The sequence below is a fragment of the Orcinus orca genome, unplaced genomic scaffold (genome assembly GCF_937001465.1).
Source record: "Orcinus orca unplaced genomic scaffold, mOrcOrc1.1 scaffold_467, whole genome shotgun sequence".
Lineage (NCBI taxonomy): Eukaryota > Metazoa > Chordata > Mammalia > Artiodactyla > Delphinidae > Orcinus > Orcinus orca.
Genome location: NW_026043995.1, coordinates 11813 through 25075, shown reverse-complemented (window position 1 = coordinate 25075; position 13263 = coordinate 11813). Strand labels below are relative to the sequence as shown.

Below are 13263 nucleotides of genomic sequence, written 5' to 3'. Positions count from 1 at the left end.
TTTTTCTTTTCTGTCATTATCCAAGATAATTTTCTTTCTCATGAGTAGTCCTAAATGGTTTCTTTACAAATCTATCATGGTAGTTTTGATATTAATTTGGGGGATGGAAATAGCAATAATAATAAATGTATGTAGGGCATTCCAGTGACTTCTGGAGAGACATGTTCTCCTGATCTGAAAGGCAACAGGAAAAGGAGAGAGAGGACACAGCCTCTGAATGTTTTTATGTTTTTGCAGAAATACAGTTACCATAGAAATTCAATGCAGAGTCATGTTAAGGGGTTAAAATATACAAGCAACCCATCTTAAACATACTACATAAGGAAAAATCTGAATTTTTTATATCTAGTGTAACACATTTAAATTAACATTACTATCAAACACTCAGTAATTTGGCATTGTAAATCTCTTAAAAACAAAATTATCATAAACTTCAAACAAATAAGTCTCTCACAGCTTAAAAACAAACAAACAAACAAAAAATGGGGCCTCAGGTTAGGATTCAATGTTACTTTTTTCAATTTTGAAAAACTTATGAGTTTAATAGGAGTTAAGAAGAGGAAGGACAGGGGAGAGATTGCTAAAGGATTTCTTCCTGGGGTGATGCAAATATTCCAAAATGAGATAGTGGTGATGCTTGCAGAACTCTGTGAATACACCAAACAATGAACACTTAACCATTAATGCTAAACATTGCACACTTTAAAGTGGTAAAATGTATGGTAAGTAAACTATATTTCCATAAAGCTGTTATTTTGAGAAAAAACAACTTATGATAGGCAGTCTCTTCCTGGGTGCTGGCATTGTATATAAAGATCATATATTACCTAGTTCCTGAAATGTGACCACTTTTCTCTCTAATCAAACTCAGGAGTATATTTTTTCTCTTTGAGTAAAATTAAAACAAAATTTTTAAAAGTAAATGATTCAAAACACAATTTAATTTATACCAGAACATGAATTTTATTAATTTGTAATTAATTTTAAAAACTGATTAAGACTGTAACTCTTAAATTTTTACCTATATTTACTTATTCTGTTTCCTTATCCATAAAATGGGGGCATTTATCATATAATAAAAAAAATGTAAAGCAATTAGAACTTTTCCTAGTGCCTAGAAGGTGCTTTGTAAATATTTATTATTATTAATAAGTAATGCACAGGCCATATTCACTTCTCCAATAGAATATTTTTATACTTTACCAAATAAATTTCTTATTTTCCAGTAAGTATTATTTTTTCCTCAATTTTTTTCACAAGCTGTCCACTCGAGAACACAAGAATTTTAAACACCAATCTTCAGCTCAATGAGTTTACAAAGTAGGTGTGAAGTCACAAAACTTCAAGATATTGTTTATTTTTTTCAGAAGTCACAGGTCTTTTCAGGAATTAGGAGGTTCCCATCACATATGAAAACAAAGTAACATTGTTAAAAGAATACCATTCAACTGGCATAAACATTGAAACATTCTTCAGTTTTATAATTTAGTGAATTCTAAGCTCCTATTTACCATTTCCACACCTAAAATCTTGATATTAATCCAATTCCTCATGCTCAGTTCAGTAATGATTATGCATTCTCATTATGAAATTTGGAACTTACCCAGTTGTACCTGTGAGTGGATGGATGCAGCGACCCCAGTCAGACAGAGGGGTGATTACCAAGGTCTCAGTCCCTTTAGAAATTTAAGTTTGGGCCACAACAGGGCCAGATTCATGGGCATTTGACCTGGGCAGTCCCACAGGTCAAACGAAGGGCCCCATACTTAAAAGAACCTCATGCTTGGTCTATTGCTCTGCTGTCACTGTTTTGAAATTCTTAGTAATTTTTGAACAAGGAGTCCTACATTTCATTTTGCACTGAACACAGAAAATTATATAGCTAATCCTGGGTCATAAAGCCAGGTAAGCTACCAAATCCTGTGGTAATAATTAAGGGTAGGAGGAAATTAGTATAGGTGTTTGAGGAGGGAGAGGATGAGTATTAATGGTACCCTGAACCTACCTGCAGCAATGGTGTCTGTACCTCTTCCCACTAACCTCTCATAAGTTTCTCCTCAGAAACACAGACAAGAACTACGGAGGAGGGACTTTCCTGGTGGCACAGTGGTTAAGAATCCGCCAGCCAATGCAGGGTACACGGGTTTGAGCCCTGGTCCGGAAAGATCCCACATGCCGTGGAGCAACTAAGCCCGTGTGCCACAACTACTGAGCCTGCATTCTAGAGCCCGTGAGCGACAGCTACTGAGCCCTCATGCTTCAACTACTGAAGCCCGTGTGCCTAGAGTCTGTGCTCCACAACAAGAGAAGCCACTGCAATGAGAAGCCCGCTCATCACAATGAAGAGCAGCCCCCACTCGCCGCATCTAGAGAAAGCCTGCACACAGCAACAAAGACTGGACACGGCCAAAAATTTTTAAAAATTAATTAAAAAAATGATTCTGGTTCAAAAGAAAAATGCATATACAAAGCTTAAAAAGAAAATGACGAAGGAGCTGTTTTCCAAACCTCATGCACAGAGAAGAGAATCTGTATGAAGCAAGGGATGGATGGGAGGTGTCTTGCTTACATCTCTATTCAAGGAAGACTTCTGCAGGAAGGATAGCTGGTTGACAGCCTCCAGCTTCCCCAAGATTGGCCAATGTGTTCTTGCCAGACTGCTTCCCCAGTGACTAAGCACTATGACGTACTAGAATCACTATATTCCTGCCCACCCCTAGATTCCTAGAATCCCTGTAATGGTAGACTTTGCTTAGGGAGTCTGATTACCTAGTCAGTTAGCTAGCATCCTCTCTCTCTCTTTCAGATATATATATAATCGCTATTGGGATCATGGGTAAATTTTTGTTTCTTTCACCCTGCTTTGCTTATGTGTATATTATTTTTTTTTCTGCAAATACATGTGCTACTTCAAGGACTTATAATATTGTTGGAAATCATCAAGAATAACACATTTTGTGATCTGTTTGAAAGGAATAAATGATTTCACCCACCTACATTTACTGACTACTCATGAAATGCAAAGCTTCACCTTACTTTACCCTATCATCAGAAAAATGATTCCAGTTTTCGTACAAAAGGATACTTCCAAGTATCCTTTCTGCAAGATTGTAGAAAAGCAACCTCATGTATATTACATGATAGCTTTTACATGAATTACTGCTGCTGCAAATCAGTGGGCAGTGTATGTGGACAAATACTCAATGTTTTCATGTTTTTTTAAGTATAGGTTGCACTTTTGCATTTCATGGTGCCTTTTAGAATTAACTATATCTTTTTTTTCTTTAATGTCGTGAACTATGTTTTGAAATATTCAAACACATGAGAAAAAGGCTTATTGAAGTAAATATTCTGCAATTAGTATTTCTCATGCCACTTATACCATGATTACATGAAATGTAAAATCACTGCTTTTGAGTATTAGGAAAAAAATAGAAGGAATCATAATTATGGGCAAGTTTTATTAGGAAATGTTTAGGTTAACTCTGAAATTCAAGTATAAATAAGATTTTTTTAAATCTCAGTTTATAGTTATCACAAGTATGTGTGATAAGTTAAGTTTTGCTAACCAGTAAATTGGGGTGGTCCTTGAATCTTCCTTTGGCAGTTCCTCCCCTTCATTTCAAATCAATCAGAAAGTCTTACAGACTCTACGTCCTAAACCTTTCTTGAAGCCCTCTCCTCCACCCTATTTCTGCTGGCATTGGGCTCATGCTCATTTTTTCTTCATTTGAGTGCTCACATTCTGGCCTCCCTTCTGACTCTCCACATTGTTGCCAGTGTGATTGTTCTGAAATGGAAATATGGTCATTCCTCTGCAATTCACATCTGTCATTGAGTTCCCAGAGCCTAGCTTGAAGTCAAATACTTGTTGGCAATATATTTGAGAACTTTTTTGATCTTACTCCTGCTTGCTTCTCAGACTCATCCCTGTCTGCCTACAAAACCTCTCTGCTCTGGCTCTGAACTCCCTGTCATCATTCAAAAGTTCCATGAGTTTTCACAGCCCTGCAAGTTGCATCTTCCGTTGCCACTGCCTGGAATATATTCCCCTCAGCCCAATCCTGAAAAATAGAACTCATTTCTCTTTTTTCGCCTATATTTTTTCTTCAGTTCATGATTAACATTGTCATTTTAAAAAACCTCAATGCAAAGAATTTAATTTGCACACCATAAAATAATTTAATATTTCTGTATAAAATATTCTTTTATTTCCCATTTCAGAATAACTAAACCATAATATCACATGACAGTTTTTCTCAGCTGATTTCACCGATTTTCCCCCAGCAGATAAACAACTTACCTTGAGTTAAGCACTTCCTCCTCTGCCCTTTGTTGCATGCCGAATAAAGCTCTGATAAACATCTTCAGGTATTGCATGTGGCAAACATTCTAACATGTCCAGGAAATTCTTAAAGCCAGAGACTCTCTTTGTTCGTTTCCATTCCCTAAATGTCTTGGATACTTGCTACATGGCAAGTACTCATGTAATATTTGTTTAGAGAATGAACGATAGCAAATAATTGAGAATAAAACTTGATTTTTTAGTGTTATTTTGAAATTTTTTTATCAAAATGAGAGAACATAACTATTCAGTTATACATTTATCCTTGGTCATGTTCTTGCTTAAATCGTGTAACTATTAACATACAGTTCACTCCAACAGCATTTTTATGTTCCTACGTATTAGGTATTTTGTTGTTTGCTTGGGAAACTCAGATAAATACAACACTGACTCTTTATTCAATGTTTTCTTATTATAAGTGAGTGATGAAATAATAGTTGGTACTATTCACTGTACTCTGTGCCACCTACTATTTAATCACCTAATAAGATACTTCGAGGTGAAATTTAATCATCAGCAGTCTTATTTTGTATATGTGTGTAAAATAATTTAAATGCATTCAAAATATGCATTGTGTTGTGGCAATATAGGTAAATTTATGTATAAAAAGCATTGGATATAATGGTTATTCAATTAATATTTTGGATTGGTTGAATATATCACTAATATGAATGAGTAATTCATACTAATATAATCCTTTCATTTCAGCTGAGCTCTCTATATTTTCTTCTGTTTTGAAGAGAATGGCACTTCAGTATAATCACAAAAAGAGTGAATAGATGGGATTGCATAGTCTCAATCAACCTACTTTTTCCATGCAAAAAATTTAAAAACACATAATTATAAATTTCCTATATTTCACAGTAAACATTATTGTTCAAATCTTAGAGTTACAACAATATAAAATGTTAGTAAAATCAATGTTTTGTTGAAATTATAGTAATTCATGTAAGATTTTTTAGAAACTGACACTAGTGAAAACTCTGAAGTAGTGTAGTTTTTTGGCATTTATTTTTCAAACTTCCAATTGGAAACTCAATCACAAAGGACCATCCACAGAGCCACACACTATCTACCCTGATTGCATCTCATGATCCTTACTTCCCTGCCTCCACTAAAACACTGAGTTCTGAGTAGTAATTTTTCAGGGTTTTGATCTCTGATCTGTGCCTTATAATTTGATGAAAGTAATTTTTGAAAGGTTAATATGTCAGGACATTTTTTGCAAATGTCCTAAACAGGTTCTCTTGTATTACTATGATTATTAGTTTCATAATGCTGCCATAACAAATTGCCACAAATTCAGAGACTTAACACAGGCATTATCTCACAGTGCCTTCACAGTCTGAAGTCTAGCTTCCTTGGGTCTCAGAAGGCTAAAATCAAGGTGTCTACATGGCTGTGTTCCTTTCTTGATGCTTTAAGGCAGAATCCACATCCTGGCTTGTATGAGTGATTGGTAGGATTCACTTCCTTGTGGTTGTAGGGCTAAGGCCCCTGTTTTCTTGCTGGTATTGCCGGTTGGCTAGACATCAGGGATCTTTCTCAGCTTCTAGAGGCTGCTAGCCTTCCTTGACTCCTGGCCCCATTCCTCTATCTTCAAACTAACAAGAGTGGGTCAAGTCCCTTTCATGCCTCAAGTCACTCAAGCTTCATCTCTTTGACTGATGATTCTGTCTTCCTCTTTAGCTTTTAAGGGCTCATATGATTACATTAGGTCCACTCAGGTAATCCAGGATAACCTTCCTAATATAAAGGAATTGATTAGTAACCTTAATTCCATGTGAAAGACTCTTCTCAGCAGTACCTGTATCAGTGCTTTACTGAACAGCTAGGAAACAAAAAATCTTGGGGAGATATTTTTACAATTCTGTCAACCACTTCATGTAATGATTTTTTTTTCTTCTGGAAAGCATATTGAATAAGTTAACTAAGTAAATAGTGAGAACTTTTTTAGCACTTTATCCTATGATGGTTTTCTTTTTCAAAGAAAGAGTACAAACAAGGGAGAAAAACATAAAAGAACATTCTTCATTCTGAGTCTCTCTCTCTCTCTCTCTCTCATTCTCTCTCATCCTCCTCTTCTCTCTTAGTTGTTTTGTTGCTGTTATAAGTTTTTCTTAAACATGCAGCTTCTGACCAATGCCATTGAAGGCCCAGGTACATTCTATCTTCCTGCTTCGCCATTTTTAGCATGTGGATTCCATTCTCCCATTCATAGTATGGTTGATAATCTTCTAACAACCTGCCATTATTCCAAGCATAAAGAAGAAGGGTGGAAAAAACATAAAGTGCCTAAGGGCAAAAGCATAACTGCCTGCCTATGGAGCCTCACCATTCTTCAAAACATTCCCCAAAGCTCAACTCAGTGACTTGTTTCCATCTAATTGTTGGAACCATGCTACATTGCTTTCCTTAGATGAAAGAAGACTAGGAAAACAGTGGGGCTGAATAGATTGGGTTGATGAACACCATTGTATCTGACACACTATCATCAGACAGAGGATAGTATGGTTTATATTTGAATATTTCTTGTCTAACATTGAACAGAGAAAATAAGGAAATTTGTGCTCATCTGACCGAACTGTGCCTTGGTGTCCTGAAATTAATTTTATGTGGATTGAAGAAATCAATAATCACTAAATTTCAGAATGGAATTTCAATTTTCATTTAGTAAATCCTAAACCATATGTAATATTTGTTTAAATTGTTAATCTTTCTCAAAAAATATTGAAGTTTTTAATGTTAACTTTATGGGATTAAGCCAAAGACATCAAGAGTGTTAGAAATTCCATGCCCTATATATTGTGAAGTGTGGAATGGTATGAATATATGATCTTTTGTCTTATCACAAATTATAATAAGCTTTTAACTTGACTATCTGTTAAGTTCTGTAGCTTTTCTAAAATTAGGATTAAGTTAAATTTGAGCTCATATATTCTAATCCATGTAAAATTTACATATCTGATTTTGTGACTTTTTGTGACTATCCTTCAAATCAGCATTTATATAGCAGAGCCTATCTACCAGAAACAACAAAATTTAAGGCATGTTATTTTGTACTTTCAGTGATCTTAGTCCTTGCACTTAAAAAAACTCCCTATCAATATACGTTAATGGGAAGACTTTGTAATGTAACAAAAAAATCAACAATGTGTTTTTACTTCACTGTTTGTTCTCTTGTCTGGGTGGCATAGTGTAGATGATGGGTAATAAAAAAAATGAGATTCAAAGCAATTATTTTCCAAACTGCTGGCATTGAAAAAATTGTAGTCATTTGGAAACATTTAGGGCTCTGAACCAAATGAGCTTACTATTATATAAAATGCAAGAATCAAAATACATAACAGTAATCCCTGAATGTCAAGGGCAAATCACTTAGCTATAATAATTTTAAGTCCTTGAGCATTTATTATAAAGCATACTGACAATGTGAATATACACCTGGCTATATATCTCCCAATAACACATTGATTTTCAGCTATTTCAATAATGGTATAGATCTCAGCATAGGACTGTTCTATGATAGAAGCAATCATTCTAAGTAAGGTATGTATTTAAGGTTATGTCAAGTTGTGAGAAACTTACTAAGTACTTCTGTTTAAAAATTTCCCTGTTTAATATGTTAAAACTTTGTTTACAATATTCCAAGGGTATTTTATTCCAAAGGTCTTTCATCATAAAATATTTTCAGTGTAACATTTACTATTACGTGACAATTCAAGCAGGTAAATACATACTTAAGAATTTACAGTTTGTCAGAGTCAGATGTGAAGTTGTCTTTCTTAGAAAGTGACATCTAAGAGAAGACTAATGTTCCAAATAATACAATAGTACTGCTATATACAGAAAAAAACACGTTCTTAAAACAACACAAAACAAAATTGGTAAGATGCTAGAAGAGCAGATACTTGAAGAAGGATGATTGCAAGCTAGCAATGCCATGTGAAACAACACTGCACTGAAGAAACTGGAGGAGTCTGCATGCCCTGAAGGACTCTTTCTTCATGAACCCCATTGGCCTCTCACAGCAAAGGGTCTGAAAAATCAACTAAGAAGTGCCTATGGTGATACAGACCGGAGAGGGGAACACAGTCATGTGGGTGGGACAAGTATATGCATCCTGATGCTTCCTCTTTATTTCCACAAGACAAAAGTTTTAATCAGAAAGAACAGTGACACTACTGGCCTTAGGGTATATTAAGGCCAGTTTTAACGAGCTTACATGATAGGTGAAACAATCATTTGAGGGTAGAACCTGATTAATTAAAGGTATATTCATTAAAAATATAACAATGTATATTTTAAATTAGCAGGAAATTACTACAAACTTTATAAGAGATGTATAAGTAATAAGTCAATAGTGGAGGTAAAATGATATACTATATAATGTTTATTTAATGCAAAAGAAGGCAGAGCAAGAGTATATAATAAATTAAATAAATACAAAACAGCTAGCAATTTAGTAAAGTTTTTATCCAACGACATCCATAATCACGTTACTTATGAATGGCTTAAATATAACTTTCTTAAGAATGCAATTGTCAGATTGGATCAGACAGCAAGATCCAATTCTACTGTGTCTATTAGAAATGCAGTTAATATATACTGATAAAGATAAGTTAAAAGTAAAAAGATGGAGAAAGACATGTCATGAAAATAGCCCCCAAAACCTTGAATAGCTATGTTAATATCAGAAAAAGCCAGCTTCGGAACAAGGAATACTATCCAGAATAAAATGGGACAGTATATCATCATTAAGGGTCAATTCTCCAATAAGACATAATGACCATAAATATATATATATATATTACTGATAACAGAGCATCAAAATAAATGAGACAAAAATGGAAGTTAGTAAAACAAGTTGGCAGTTCTAAAATTATAATTGAGACATCAAAAATCCTTTCCCAGTAATTGATAGAACAAATAGGCAGAAAGACAGTAAGAGTATAGAAGATTTGAACACTATCAACAAAAATAGTCCTAATTGACATTTATAGAACAATTCACCCAACAGTAGAATACACATTATTTTCAAAGACATATGAATACTCAACAAGATAGACCATATAATAAGCCAATAAAAATATCTCAAACAATTTAAAAGAGTAGAAATCATAGCTACATTTTAATAGCATAATAGAATTTAGCTATAAGTCAAACAGGAATAAATCTAAAAAATTCTCAAATCTTTAGATATTAAACATCTCATTTCTAAATAACCCAGGGTTAAAGGGGAAGTCTAAAACCAATGAAAAAACAGTCTGTATGAAATACAGATAAAAATACAACACATCAAAATATGAGGGATACAGCTATAGCAGTGCTTTCAGGGTCATTTATAGTATTGAATACTTATATTAGGAAAGAAGAAGTGACTCAGATCAATAATTTAATTTTTCATCTTAAGAAATTTTTTCTTTTTTTTTTTGTGGTACACGGGCCTCTCCCTGTTGTGGCCTCTCCCGTTGCAGAGCACAGGCTCTGGACGCGCAGGCTCAGTGGCCATGGCTCACGGGCCCAGCCGCTCCGGGGCATGTGGGATCTTCCCGGACCAGGGCACGAACCCGTGTCCCCTGCATCGGCAGGCAGACTCTCAACCACTGCGCCACCAGGGAAGCCCCATCTTAAGAAATTTTTAAAGAAAAATAGAGAAAACTAAACCCAAAGCAAGTAGAAAGAAGTAATAAAGAATGGAGAAGAAATTAATGAAATTGAAAATAGAAAAATAAAAAAAAATCAATGCAAATAAAAGCATATTCTTTGAAAAGTTCAATAAAATTGACAAACTTCTAGTTACAGTGACCAAGAAAAAAGGGAGAAGAGCTTCCTATAAGAATGAAAAATTTCAATATCAAGAATGGAAAATAAAGGGACATTGTTACTGGCAACATCAGCTCTAAGAGGAGTCCCGTAGATAGCCTGTGACCTCAGTGTTATCACAGAGTTGGAATTCAGAGTGGTGGATTTGGAGCCCTTAGTCAATTTCATTCCTGGTATTTGGAAGTAAGTGAAGAAAATTCTCAGTCACAACTGTGAAAACGTCGTTATAAAAATAAAAGGAATATGGGTTGTTCTAGATGACCAGAAAATTCAATATGTGATCTTTTATTAGATCTTGGATCAGAATTAAGAAATAAAAACAACTAGAAAAATATTCAGTGGCATATTTGGGGAAAATTGTTATATTGAACACATGACATAAATATTAAAGAACATTTTGTATATCAGGCTTAAATTTTCTGGGTGTGATAATTACATTACAATTAGATAAAATATCTTTAAAAAAATGAAATACAAGCTAAAATATTTGTGTGAAGTATCAGAAACTTAGTTTTAAATAATTGATAAATATGTAATCAAAATGTGTATTGTTGTGAGTGTATGTTTAGGTAGACCGAGGGTGAGAGATAAAGGATATATAGCAAATAATGAAACCTGGAAACTCTAGGTAAGGGATATAGGAATGCAAACTTCTAATTTTTGAAGGTCACATATTTTATACTAAAATTTGGGTTAAAAATAACAACGGTTTACAGTACATTCTTATGGTTAGCAGTTTATAAAAAGCCAACCCCACTTCACAGTTCTTATAATTATTTTTTGCTGTCATACTGCTCAAGTGCCTTAGCCATTATAAATCTGAACTCTTCACCTTCCACCTATACCTCATCCAAATGACACATAAAATCTTTAGTGATTGTGGTGTTCTTATTGCTTTCAGTTGAGGGTAAAATTCAGTTCCGAAATTCCACCTTGAAGATTAGCATTCTAAGTACAAACTGGTAGCTTAGTCTTTCCAGAAAGCTGAGCCTGAGGCAGAGGAGTTATGTTCATTTCTAGGGAGCAGAAGTGAAAGACAAAGTGGCAAGGAGGAAGGGAGAGATGATACAAGTATAGATTATTGAACTGTCTACCACTAAGTAAGACAAATTGCAGAATACCATGATTACTCTCAAAAATCCATACTAGCTTCATTTTGGGTCCTTCTATTGGAAGGGATAAATAGGACTGAATTTACCCACAAATTACTGAATCCTACTGTTCAAAGTTTATCCCTTGGGACATTAACTCCCACATACTTTCAGGTTGTGCAAAGGAATGTGCCAAAAGAGGTCCTGTAACAGCTCAAACAAAGAAGTCGTCAGACAGGGAGTAAGAGGGGCACAGTATGGGCGTTTTGCAAAGCACTGTCAGCTTGTGCGTACGTGAAGATTTTTATGGTTCAGCCCCAGCTTATGGTCACCCTGGGAATAGAAACAATAGACAGTGAGATGGAGAAGATCGGAAGGATGGAGCGTGCATGTGTGTGTGTGGTGGTGTGGGTCGTGGAGGGAGGGGCTGTGGGTGGTGGAGGCTGGACTTATGGAGTCCTTTGTAACATAGAATAGCAGAAGGGGTGACTTGTCATTTCCAAGATTAGGCTGTAAAAAGACTGGCTTCCATCTTGGCTGCTTTCTCTCATGCTTTCTTGGATTTGATCACCATGTTAGGCCACCTTGTCGAACAGCCCTGTAGGAGGCTCATGTGTCAAGGGACAGAGACTTGCCAACAACCACATGAATGGACTTGTAACTGGATTTATCCCTCCTCACTTTGAGTCTATAGGTGTGACCAGAGCCCCAGGTGGCCTACGGACTATAATTTCAGTATTGATGTTAGACAAAGGCACTTAACTAAGTCACACTCTGATCCCTGACTCCCAAAAACTGTTAGAAAATACATTTTTATTGTTAGAAACCATTAAAATTAGGTAATTTCTTACACAGCAGTAGATAATACACTCTCCTATCTCATTCCCCTTTGTGGTCTCTGCCTCAGTCACCAGGCCCTAGGCTCTCCATTGTGCCCTGTTTTCCCTCATGCCTGGAGCTTTCAAATAGTGCCACCCATGTAAAATAATATTCCGTAACACTTCTAGTTAACTGCAGCCTTTCTCTAAAATCTGAACTGCTAATCACATGCCCCGTGGCATACATTAAAAGCTTTCTGTATTTTCTTGGGCTTCCCTGGTGGCGCAGTGGTTAAGAGTCTGCCTGCCAATACAGGGGACACGGGTTTGAGCCCTGGTTCGGGAAGACCCCACATGCGGAGCAAATAAACCTGTGGACCACAACTACTGAGCCTGCGTTCTAGAGCCCGCAAGCCACAACTACTGAAGCCCGCATTCCTAGAGCCTGTGCCCCACAACAAGAGAAACCACTGCAATGAGAAGCCCTCGCACCACAACAAAGAGTAGTCTCCGCTCGCCACAACTACAGAAAGTGCAACTAGAGAAAGCCTGTGTGCAGCAACGAATACCCAATGCAGCCAAAAATAAATAAATAAAATAATAAATTTATTGAAAAAAAAACTTTCTGTATTTTCTTAATGGAACCTATCCAATTTGGAATTATATTTCTGTATGATTATTTGGCAGATGCCTGAGATTACCAGTAAATTGTAAGTTTAATGAGGCAAGGTTTTGCTTTTTGTTTTTTTCACTCCAACACTCAATGCAGTGCTTGACACAGTTCTTGATTAATATACATTTTTTCAATTATCATATGATTATATGAGAGGCATAAGTGGTATAAAATTTTAACAATTTACAGATACATTACCTAGAAAATTTTAGTAATGTAACAAAAAATTAAAATAAGCAATGTGTTAAATTGGTGATCTAATCATATACCAAAATTACTTCTCCTAATAAAAATTGATAAGAAACATCATAGAAAGAAAAAAAACAACTCTGTTGCAATAGAACAAAAGTTTACGTATTTAGAAATAATTCATTCAATACATTTTAGAAATTCAATAGATAAAATAGTGAAGCATTATGGAGAGTCTTCAAAAAAGATATGACTAATGGAAGTAAATACCTTGTTCTTGTATGGGAAGAATCAACATCAGAAAGGTGTCTTTCTATTAGT

General features: G+C 35.3%; 1 long non-coding RNA gene across 1 annotated transcript in view; it reads left to right on the top strand.

Annotated features, from left to right (window-relative positions):
• LOC125963355 (uncharacterized) overlaps positions 1-7990 on the top strand; it is a 30036-nt gene extending 22046 nt beyond the window's left edge. Inside the window, exon 3 of the long non-coding RNA XR_007475212.1 lies at positions 2062-7990. This is a non-coding gene — a long non-coding RNA (uncharacterized LOC125963355). The remainder of the gene's footprint in view (positions 1-2061) is intronic.
• Positions 7991-13263: the final 5273 nt, after the last annotated feature.